Genomic DNA, 12,695 nt, shown 5'->3' with positions numbered 1-12,695 from the left:
ACAAACTGCTTCTAGCTGAGCTACTCACGAATGTTGTTGTATTATTGTCATTATTCTGAAAACTGGTCTGATGTAGCTTTACACACCCTTCTGTCTTGTACAAAAGAGCTTTCTGTTAGAAGACTCATGTCGACTTTGATATCCCGTATTTTCAGAAGCAGCCGTCATCCAGGAAGAATCTGTCACTTATTCAGAACGACTGCACAGCTGAAACCGATCTGTCCATTAGGGAATTTCGGTTAACATCTATTATCTCTCACAGTGTTTAGCCTATCAAATGGTTTCCGACGTTTTCGTGATTTGGTAAATTTGTTTTATTTTAACTTTGTGGCTGGATGCATATCCTGACAGATGTCAGTTATCTCTAGAGAGGGAACCCGTGTGTACCATCCGTCTGTGAAACATATAAACTTTGTGTAAGTCAGAATGCACAGTCAAGATCGCAACAATATTCGTTTATTAATTGGTTTCGGCTTATGTAAAAGCCATCTTCAGAATTTTTGGCACCCTATGGCTGGTGCTGAAAAAGAAGTGTATCACGAGACAGCCGATGAGCCGCCACTACCAGCCATGCGGGGCCAAGAATTCTGAAGATGGCTTTTACATAAGCCGAAAACAGTCAATAAACGAATATTATTGCGATCTTGTCTGTTCATTCTAATTTAAATATAGCATCAGGTCGCTGTTTATCCATAGGCTATGTTGTCTAAATTTATGCAAACTTCTTTTTTAGCACTTTATTCATCTTCAGCAACTGTAAGTGTATTTGTTGAAAAAACCAGTTGCACAAAACAAATTTTATTTCTTTACCTGTTTCAGGAACCTAGTGCCCTTTTTCAGAAGACTGGATTAAGCAATAATTCTAATCTTATGAAGAAGTGCACTAGTTGCCTGAAACCTGTAAGGAACTAAAATTTCTTTTGTTTATCGTATTTTCTGAGCTGGAAGTGGGAGACCAGCCAGCATTTGCCTTAAAGAGCGTGGAGAAGAGTCTAAAAACCACATTCTGGCCGGCCGGTGTACTGGACGTACGACAGTTTTGTAACTGTTGCGCTTTATGTTGTAAACTAAAACCGAACTGATTTATTACCTTTAACTTGGTGTGTGTCTGTGCTGTAATCCTGAATAATGCAAGTGGTGTGATTGCGAAACCTCGTATTTGAATTGACTTCTACCAAAATGTTGTTGTTGTTGTTGTGGTCTTCAGCCCAGAGACTGGTTTGATGCAGCTCTCCATGCTACTCTATCCTGTGCAAGCTTCTTCATCTCCCAGTACCTACTGCAACCTACATCCTTCTGAATCTGCTTAGTGTATTCATCTCTTGGTCTGCCTTTAAGATTTTTACCCTCCGCGCTGCTCTCCAATACTAAATTGGTGATACCTTGATTCCTCAGAACATGTCCTACCAACCGATCCCTTCTTCTAGTCAAGTTGTGCCACAAACTTCTCCCCAATCCTATTCAATACCTCCTCATTAGTTATGTGATCTACCCATCTAATCTTCAGCATTCTTCTGTAGCACCACATTTCAAAAGCTACTATTATCTTCTTGTCTAAACCATTTATCGTCCATGTTTCACTTCCATACATGGCTACACTCCATTCAAATACTTTCAGAAACGACTCCCTGACACTTAAATCAATACTCGATGTTAACAAATTTCTCTTCTTCAGAAACGCTTTCCTTGCCATTGCCAGACTACATTTTATATCCTCTCTACTTCGACCATCATCAGTTATTTTGCTCCCCAAATAGCAAAATTCGTTTACTACTTTAATGGTTCAAATGGCTCTGAGCACTATGGGACTTAACATCTATGGTCATCAGTCCCTTAGAACTTAGAACTACTTAAACCTAACTAACCTAAGGACAACACACAACACCCAGTCATCACGAGGCAGAGAAAATCCCTGACCCCGCCGGGAATCGAACCCGGGAATTTACTACTTTAAGCGTCTCATTTCCTAATCTAATTCCCGCAGCATCACTCGATTTAATTCGACTACATTTTATTATCCTCGTTTTGCTTTTGTTGATGTTCATCTTATATCCTCCTTTCAAGACACTGTCCATTCCGTTTAGCTGCTCTTCCAGGTCATTTACTGTCTCTGACAGAATTACAATGTCATCGGCAACCCTCAAAGTTTTTATTTTTTCTCCATGGATTTTAATTCCTACTCGGAATTTTTCGTTTGTTTCCTTTACTGCTTGCTCAATATACAGATTGAATAGCATCGGGGAGAGGCTACAACCCTGTCTCACTCCCTTCCCAACCACTGCTTCCCCTTCATGTCCCTCGACTCTTATAACTGCCATCTGGTTTCTGTACAAATTGTAGATAGCCTTTCGCTCCCTGTATTTTACCCCTGCCACCTTCAGAATTTACAAAATAGTATTCCAGTCAACATTGTCAAAAGCTTTCTCTAAGTCTACAAATGCTAGAAACGTAGGTTTGCCTTTCCTTAATCTTTCTTCTAAGATAAGTCGTAAGGTCAGTATTGCCTCACGTTTTCCAACATTTTCACAGAATCCAAACTGATCTTCCCCGAGGTCTGCTTCTACCAGTTTTTCCATTCGTCTGTAAGGAATTCGCGTTAGTATTTTGCAGCTGTGACTTATTAAACTGATAGTTAGGTAATTTTCACATCTGTCAACACCTGCTTTCTTTGGGATTGGAATTATTATATTCTTCTTGAAGTCTGAGGGTATTTCGCCTGTCTCATACATCTTGCTCACTAGATGGTAGAGTTTTGTTAGACCTGGCTCGCTCAAGGCTGTCAGTAGTTCTAATGGAACGTTGTCTACTCCTGGGGCCTTGTTTCTACTTAGGTCTTTCAGTGCTCTGTCAAACTCTTCAAGTAGTATCATATCTCTTATTTCATCTTCATCTACATTCTCTTCCATTTATATAATATTTTCCTCCAGAACATCTCCCTTGTATAGACACTCTACATACTTATTCGATCTTTCTGCTTTCCCTTCTTTGCTTAGAACTGGGTTTCCATCTGAACTCTTGATATTCATGCAAGTGGTTCTCTTTTTCTCCAAAGGTCTCTTTAATTTTCCAGTACGCAGTATCTATCTTACCCCTAGTGAGATAAGCCTCTCCATCCTTACATTTGTCCTCCAGCCATCCCTGCTTAGCCATTTTTCACTTCCTGTCGATATCAATTATGAGAAATTTGTATTCCTTTTTGCGTGCTTCATTTACTGCATTTTTATATTTTCTCCTTTCATCAATTAAATTCAATATCTCTTCTGTTACGCAAGGATTGCTATTAGCTCTCGTCTTTTTACCTACTTTACCCTCTGCTACCTTCACTATTTCGTCTTTCAAAGCTTCTCTACCAAAATAGAAAACCAAAACTGTATGCTGCAGTTCAGTATCGTACAGTCCAGCGAACAGTGCCACAATGTGTGACGTCACAATCGGTGTCTTGCAGTTCCAACACATAGCTAACAAACTTTCTTTCTTTCTTTCTTTCTTTACCCCACATTGTGCGCAGGGTCGGCAGGGTTAAGTACGGAGCTGGCATGCTTAATTGTAAGGGGTGGCCGGATGTCCTTTCTGCCCCCCCCTACCCCCCCTACCCCCCGGGACAGAATTAGTGTACCCCAGCTGTCTGCGTCTAGTGTAAATCGTGAAATAGTGTGAATGTGTTTCAAATGTCTGCGAGTCGTGTAACTGAGGCGGGACGTGGGGACCAGCCCGGTATTCACCTAGTAGGATACGGAAAACCTCCTAAACACCACACCCAGGCTGGCCGGCACACCGGCCGTCGTCGTTAATCCGCCGGGCGGATTCGATCCGGGGCCGGCGCGCCTACCCAAGTCCAGGAAGCAGCGCATTAGCGCTCTCGGCTATCCTGGCGGGTAGCTAACAAATTAAAAATACTATATAAAATTACTAAAATAATTCTGCAAGAATAAATAACCAAAATGTTTCTAAGTAAATGCTCTGTGATTTTATGTAAACATCTGAACAATTAAAATACTAAACGTTAAATAATTCACACGCGAATGTTGGCGCTGCACTATCAGAATAAGTCTATCTGACAAAGAAATGTCGTGATGACTGGGTGTTGTGTGATGTCCTTGGTTAGTTAGGTTTAAGTAGTTCTAAGTTCTAGGGGACTGATGACCATAGATGTTAAGTCCCATAGTGCTCAGAGCCATTTAAACCATTTTGAACAAAGAAATGTAATCTGAACTGAACTTTACCTAAACTGAAGCTAATGATAATCTTGAAATGCAAAACTTGACTGTGAGTGGTTTAACTGTATCCTGATTGTAATGTTAAACTGGCTCTAACTAATTTTCATGGCTTACCTGTGGCATCGGAAACATGTTACTACTCGAAATTTATGAAAATAAAAACTAAGGCGAAGCAGCAAACCAACTAAAAGGAAAGAAAGCCTTGCGCAGTGCAATGCAAATACGCTAAGCACACTAAGCTTCCGTTTTAACTGCTGTGTTCAGAGAAGTGCAATGCGGCGACGCACAATTGAAAATCCAGATTTTCATCATGGGAAGGTGGAAGATATTGCATTTATTAAATGATGTAGACCATACTAGCGTTCAGATGCTATACTGAACCTCTGATACCATAACAATTGTTACAATTTTTACAAAAAAACACTTATAAAGAAATATTAGTCTGCCGTGAGTATACAGAAATATTGCTCTGACATGAGTTTCGTTACTGGAATGTTACAGGGATGGTGGATCTACAACTCTGAGTCAAGTGATGTGAGTAGATAAATCACGTCTCAGTGATCGAACTAACTGACTCAAACCAATAAAGAAAAACGCTACTAAAACTGTCCGTTTTTCGAACACTATTGAAATTTATTACGCGCAAACAAACAATGCAGTAACATTACTTGAATCTCTTCACAATTCTCAAATCAATCTTTACAAAGTCAAATTCGAAAATTCAATATCTTCTACATTTGCATCTCTGTGCTCTATTAGCAACTTTTGACCAACATACAACTCAGTTCTCTTAGAATGTAATTGCCAACGACAATGCTACTGACAGCCAGAGATCACATCGCTTATATCCAGAACATGTCTTGCGTAACATATCCACTATTGAAAAAGTCTGTTTGAAGAACGCCCAGTGCACAATTATGAAGTACGTCATAATGAAAATTTAGATCTCACATCGCTCTCACTGAACACTAAAAAATAAGCTAGAAACCTAACAAATTAGCACACCAGGCGGACTTGATTCTTGTCTGAGTCCCCTCCCTGTCTCGCAAGCTAGCACGTTGAGCGTAAAGGTATACAACTTGATAATGTACATCAGAATTTCCCAGCAATAAAATTTATTGTCGAAAGTAAGGCGCTCTTTGCTGCTCTGTCAATAAATAACATCGCAAGTATGAAAAAATTTAACCTGTGCGAGTCTTCTCATGTCACTCGTGTAACTATGTAAACGTAAATTAACTCCATCTAGCTTTGCGTTTGTTCACACCAATGTAAGGCACTCGCTTTAATTTTCTTTAAAAGAAAATATCAAGGTTTTTTTTCCCGCAAAGCGATTACTGACGCTGAGCTCGATTAATGGAATTATATATTATTAATAAGTAAATTAATGTCCAATGTCAGAAAATAAATTTACACCTGTCCCTTAATGAACCACATTGTATATAAGCCCACGATTGTTGATCATCAGAACAGAACAAAACTCTATTGACACCAGAATGCTTTAAGCAATGTTAAATCGTTGAAAGTGTAAAGAAGCCAGTACGCTACCCTCAGAAATAGACAAGTGAAATACAGATAACATTACTACACTCCTGGAAATTGAAATAAGAACACCGTGAATTCGTTGTCCCAGGAAGGGGAAACTTTATTGACACATTCCTGGGGTCAGATACATCACATGATCACACTGACAGAACCACAGGCACATAGACACAGGCAACAGAGCATGCACAATGTCGGCACTAGTACAGTGTATATCCAACTTTCGCAGCAATGCAGGCTGCTATTCTCCAATGGAGACGGTCGTAGAGATGCTGGATGTAGTCCTGTGGAACGGCTTGCCATGCCATTTCCACCTAGTGCCTCAGTTGGACCAGCGTTCGTGCTGGACGTGCAGACCGCGTGAGACGACGCTTCATCCAGTCCCAAACATGCTCAATGGGGGACAGATCTGGAGATCTTGCTGGACTGGGTAGTTGACTTACACCTTCTAGAGCACGTTGGGTGGCACAGGATACATGCGGACGTGCATTGTCCTGTTGGAACAGTAAGTTCCCTTGCCGGTCTAGGAATGGTAGAACGATGGGTTCGATGACGGTTTGGATGTACCGTGCACTATTCAGTGTCCCCTCGACGATCACCAGTGGTGTACGGCCAGTGTAGGAGATCGCTCCCCACACCATGATGCCGGGTGTTGGCCTTGTGTGCCTTGGTCGTATGCAGTTCTGATTGTGGCGCTCACCTGCACGGCGCCAAACACGCATACGACCATCATTGGCACTAAGGCAGAAGCGACTCTCATCGTTGAAGACGACACGTCTCCATTCGTCCCTCCATTCACGCCTGCCGCGACACCACTGGAGGCGGGCTGCACGATGTTGGGGCGTGAGCGGAAGACGGCCTAACGGTGTGCGGGACCGTAGCCCAGCTTCATGGAGACGGTTGCGAATGGTCCTCGCCGATACCCCAGAAGCAACAGTGTCCCTAATTTGCTGGGAAGTGGCGGTGCGGTCCCTTACGGCACTGCGTAGGATCCTACGGTCTTGGCGTGCATCCATGCGTCGCTGCGGTCTGGTCCCAGGTCGACGGGCACGTGCACCTTCCGCCGACCACTGGCGACAACATCGATGTACTGTGGAGACCTCAGGCCCCACGTGTTGAGCAATTCGGCGGTACGTCCACCCGCCCTCCCGCATGCCCACTATATGCCCTCGCTCAAAGTCCGTCAACTGCACATACGGTTCACGTCCACACTGTCGCGGCATGCTACCAGTGTTAAAGACTGCGATGGAGCTCCGTATGCCACGGCAAACTGGCTGACACTGACGGCGGCGGTGCACAAATGCTGCGCAGCTAGCGCCATTCGACGGCCAACACCGCGGTTCCTGGTGTGTCCGCTGTGCCGTGCGTGTGATCATTGCTTGTACAGCCCTCTCGCAGTGTCCGGAGCAAGAATGGTGGGTCTGACACACCGGTGTCAATGTGTTCTTTTTTCCATTTCCAGGAGTGTACATGGATGAAACAAGACCTCTCCCTCTGAACAACGGAAGCTAAATATGAATATGACTGAACGTCTTCTATAGACTTGAAAACACTGCAAACAAAATTTTACACTAAGCAGCTGGAGCATGCCAAGATCTCTCCATGCGAATGTCCACCAGAATGTAACCTCAACACAAATACACATCGACCATAAGCCAGCGCCAACTGTACCGAAGGGCAGGAAACACTATTCGTCCTTAGGGTCAAACGTTTGGATAGCCATTGGGCTAGGGACTACTTGTATACCCATCACAGGATCGTCTTATTGTAACTACCCTACCATAAAGGGTCAATTTTTAGATATTGCACACTTCCTCCTCCTCAAGCAAATGGAGCAAATTGGCTCGTTCTTTTTCCATTAGAGGTAGTCTATAGTGGTCTATGACACCTCCGTAAGTGACTTACGGATGTATCATTTAGTTCACTGGCAGTTCCTGAGAAAACCCGAAAAAACTTTTTTCACCATTCTTTCGCCGTTAGCAGCGGATATCAACTAATAACTAACCACATAAAACTGCTCAGATTTCAACGTTATATTTCCTAGGCAATTATCTAGAAGTCCCATTTTTCAGTTTTCAAAAATCGGAATCCACTATCGAGAAATACCCTAAAAACATGGTTTTTCAGTACCAAAACCGAGTTGTGGAAATCAAGACGGCTATGGTTCAAATGGCTCTGAGAACTATGGGACTTAACATCTGAGGCCATCAGTCCCCTAGAACTTAGAACTATATATGACGGTAGTGTCTGTTTCCGAAAGAACAGTTACCGTGGATGACCATGCAGCTTTACTAGAAATGAAATGATAGTTAAATGGACACCCTAGCTGCAAACAGGCGTTGATGTACTTTATTGGGGACATGTTGAAAATGTGTGCCCCGACCGGGACTCGAACCCGGGATCTCCTGCTTACATGGCAGACGCTCTATCCATCTGAGCCACCGCGGGCACAGAGGATAGTGCGTCTGCAGGGACTTATCCCTTGCACGCTCGCCGTGAGATCCACATTCCCAACATGTCCACACCACTACATTCGTAGTGCGCCTAATAGATGTTTGCCCATCATACTCATTACTCGTGGCAGGTTAATCTATAAAGTCCCGTACGAGTTCGGGCATAGCGTGTGCGTTCGCACAAGAAGGTCAATGGCCGGGAAGCCTTATTTTAACTATATATGACGGTAGTGTCTGTTCCCGAAAGAACAGTTACCGTGGATCACCCAAGAAGTGTGTGTAAATCTTGCGGAACAAAGGCTTTGCTCACCTTTCTTCATTTCTCTATGTTGCAAAATCTCTGTCTCAGCCCAAAATACTGTGCCCGCTCACCAAAGACTTGTGTGTTATCTCTTCGAACCATCCCACGGTAAATGAAGGAGATCTTGGAGCTGAATTGGGAAGCACTAATTGCCACAAAGACCATGCACTGTCCAGTAAATGAACGTTTAAAACAGTGTCTCCATGATTTGACGCTTGGAAGAAGTCTCGTAACAGACTACCAAGAACACAACAGCACTGAAATCGCGTTTCATGCTATCTCCAGCGACATGTCCTTCCGATGGCCGGGTTCCAAGCTGTGCTTAGCTGCAGGACGCCTTCTTTATTGAGGGTGTTGTCAGAAATTTTTGTCTGGATCACTCCTTGTATGACGATGTCGCAGAAGCTATTAGTCCTCGTAATAATAGCTGTCACGGCTAATGCAATACAGTGTCCGTTTTCTAGAGAATGTTCTGTTATTGTTGACTTCTCAGGTTACCGCAGACGAAAACATCTCTCGTGTTCTGCACGGTGCTGTTCAATAGTATGCACAGAAAACTGTCCATACTCACACAGTATTTTATATACTCCCGGCGTTCTGAGACCTACATCGTCTTTGACAGGACTCATTAGCTGTCGAATTTTCGATGGAGACACGAAGACCGAATCTATTTGATGCCTCTTTAGGAGCCGGATAATCTTTCCTGTTATTGAGCCACAGAAAGGCAAACACTCAAGCTTCTTCGTGTCTTCTTCGTAGACCTTCTACTTACGTTTCTTCTTGCAAAATCTGCCGGTTTTTGTAGCTTTTTTCTTTGAATACTTTTCATAAGTGTCTCAGTTCCTTTGGAAGGTTTTCAGCGTCTGAAACAGCTTACGCTGGATCCACCAAAGTCCCCAGAACAGAGCTTTTCTGCAAATGGTGGTGATAGACGACAGCATGCATATATCTGTACCTCCGTGTGAGTGGATTTCCGGTAAACACTATGGCTGAGGCTCCTATTTTCTTTACGGGGAACGAGGACGTCAAGAAAAGACAAGGGACCATCTGTTTCTACCTCCATCGTGAACATGATGTCGTCATGAATGCTGTTGATATCGTGCAAGAAATCTCCCAGTTTTCCACGTCTATGGGACCAGAGAACGAACGTGTCGTCGACGCAACGGTAAAAGCAACGAGGCTTTGCAGAGCCGTGTCCAGGGCAATGTCCTCAAAGTAGTCCTTAAACAGGTTGGCTATAACTGGAACTAACGGACTTTCCACCGTCGGACCTACCAGCGTCGGGCGGCATCCCATAAGATGTGGTCCGACAGCTAATTTGCTAGTAGCACAAATCGTAATAGCGAAGAGGCAAGTTTGGAATCCTAGTTCAGCACCTTTAGTATCCCTACCAGGCGGGCTGCTGTGGCCGAGCGGTTCTAGGAGCTTCAGTCCGGAACCGCGCTGCTGCTACAGTCGCAGGTTCGAATCCTGCCTCGGGCATGGATATGTGTGATGTCCTTAGGTTAGTTAGGTTTAAGTAGTTCTAAGTTCTAGAGGACTGATGACCTCAGAACTTAAGTCCCATAGTGCTTAGAGCCATTTGAACCAATTTTTTATTCCTACCACCAGACATTGTAGATGAACTGGTGTGGGTCTCGCGGCAGTGTAGTGCGGCAAGCTATCATGAGCTGCGTGCCGAAGCGTTGAATGGATAGAAACACTGACCCAGGTGTTTTACCTGTCGGCGGTGATAGGCCGAGGCTACCACTTCTTACGTGGATTTCAGCAGCTTCGGATATCCACCTCAGTAGGTGCGGAGTCAGCGCGGCAGACTGATAACCGAAGGAGCCCGGGTTCGGCTCCCAGATGGGTCTGAGATTTTCTCCGTTCGCGGACTGGGTGGTGTGTTGTCATAATTTTCATATCGTCATAGCTGACATCAAAATCGCGTGTATGGCCTCGCAGGACAACTGTGACAACTGATAAAAAAAGTTGCATGGGCACGTCACGAAAGCCAATTATTAAACACAAAAAAAAAAAAAACAAAAAAAATGTACCACTGTCTTGGACCAGCTGTTCACCTCACGCCTTGCCCTGTTTCCACGTGCTTAGTTGTTTCATTTTTCTCTGTGTTCATTTCTTTTTGGTGTTTGGACTTTCTGCTGTCCCGAAGATGACTCACACGTCTATGTGTATCCCGTGTCCCGAGATTCAGCTCCCCAGCTTCGTAGTAGAGCCACAGTCGGCTATTATAGCTACACTACTGGCCATTAAAATTGCTACACCACGAAGGTGACGTGGTACAGACGCGAAATTTAACCGACAGGAAGAAGATGCTGTGATATGCAAATGATTAGCTTTTCAGAGCTTTCACACAAGGTTGGTGCCCGTGGCGACACCTACAACGTGCTGACATGAGGAAAGATTCCAATCGATTTCTCATACACAAACAGCAGTTGACCGGCGTTGCCTGTTGAAACGTTCTTGTGATGCCTCGTGTAAGGAGGAGAAATGCGTACCATCACGTTTTCGACTTTGATAAAGGTCGGATTATAGCCTATCGCGATTGCGGTTTATCGTATCGCGATATTGCTGCTCGCGTTGGTCAACATCCAATGACTGTTAGTAGAATATGAAATCGGTGGGTTCAGAAGGGTAATACGGAACGCCGTGCTTGATCCCAACGGCCTCGTATCACTAGCAGTCGAGATGACAGGCATCTTATCCTCATGTCTGTAACGGATCGTGCAGCCACGTCTCGATCCCTGAGTCAACAGATGGCGACGTTTGCAAGACAACAGCCATCTGCACGAACAGTTCGACGCCTTTTGCAGCAGCATAGATTATCAGCTCGGAGACCATGCTTGCGGTTACCCTTGAATCTGCATCACAGACAGGAGCGCCTGCGATGGTGTACTCAGCGACGAACCTGGGTGTACGAATGGCGAAACGTCATTTTTTCGGATGAATCCAGGTTCTGTTTATAGCGTCATGATGGTCGCATCCGTGTTTGGCGACATCGCGGTGAACGCACATTGGAAGCGTGTATTCGTCATCGCCATGCTGGCGTATCACCCGGCGTGATGGTATGGGGTGCCATTGGTTACACATCTCGGTCACCTATTGTTCGTATTGACGGCACTTTGAACAGTGGACGTTACATTTCAGATGTGTTACGACCCGTGCCTCTACCCTTCATTCGATCCCTGCGAAACCCTACATTTCAGCAGGGTAATGCACGACCGCATGTTGCAGGTCCTGTACGGGCACATTCTCCAAACCTCTCACGAATTGAAAACGTCTGGTCAATGGTGGCCGAGCAACTGGCTCGTCACAATACGCCAGTCATTACTGTCGATGAACTGTGGTATCGTGTTGAAGCTGCATGGGCAGCTGTACATGTACACGCTATCCAAGCTCTGTTTGACTCAATGCCCAGGCGTATCAACGTCGTTATTACGGCCAGAGTTACTTGTTCTGGGTACTGACTTCTCTGGATCTATCTACCCAAATTGCGTGAAAATGTAATCATTGTCAGTTCTAGTATAATATATTTGTCCAATGAATACCCGTTTATCATCTGCATTTCCTCTTGGTGTAGCAATGTCAATGGCCAGGAGTATATACTAGTACCGACATTGGCGGTTTCACGGCGTTCTCAGGCCCTGTTCAGATATAAAAGCACAAGTCGTTTTACGCTCAGGAAGTTTGAACAACAGTACAGTCTACCTACAGCCAACTGGAAATGACCTTACAGAAGGCAACTGTTCGGAGCTACGATCAGATAACAAAACAGAGACCTTATTTTCCGTATAGACGAGGTAATGTCCCTCTCAGAATATTAAATGGAATATATTGCAGTTCATCAGTTGTCCTTTTAGGTCCCGCCAAAGTCTTTGTCATGAAAGTAGCCCAGTTGAATAAGAGTAGCGCCAGCAACTGACAATGCTTTAAGGCTAATGACCTGAAATGTTTTCGATAAATGATGTGAAACGTAATTAAAAACAGCCCAGTTATGGTTTCGCACTTACGTTTCTGTAAGATTGTTAAATGAGGCATCAAAGGTATTTTATTTTTATCCATCACAGCTGCAGTTTTTAATTTCCTTATTTCGTTTCGCTAGCAGTTGCATTCATCTGGATCATCTTCAGCCGATTCATGCTTTACAAAGGATGACAACAATCATTAAGCATAGCTTCAACA

The 12,695-nt window shown here is 44.1% G+C and overlaps 1 non-coding gene across 1 annotated transcript; it reads right to left on the bottom strand.

Annotated features, from left to right (window-relative positions):
• Positions 1-8,130: 8,130 nt before the first annotated feature.
• On the bottom strand, positions 8,131-8,205 carry Trnat-ugu (transfer RNA threonine (anticodon UGU)). Its single transcript has one exon. It is a non-coding gene; the product is annotated as a tRNA-Thr (tRNA).
• Positions 8,206-12,695: the final 4,490 nt, after the last annotated feature.

The sequence above is a fragment of the Schistocerca nitens genome, chromosome 5 (assembly GCF_023898315.1).
Source record: "Schistocerca nitens isolate TAMUIC-IGC-003100 chromosome 5, iqSchNite1.1, whole genome shotgun sequence".
Classification (NCBI taxonomy): domain Eukaryota; kingdom Metazoa; phylum Arthropoda; class Insecta; order Orthoptera; family Acrididae; genus Schistocerca; species Schistocerca nitens.
This window is presented reverse-complemented; position numbering and strand designations above follow the sequence as displayed.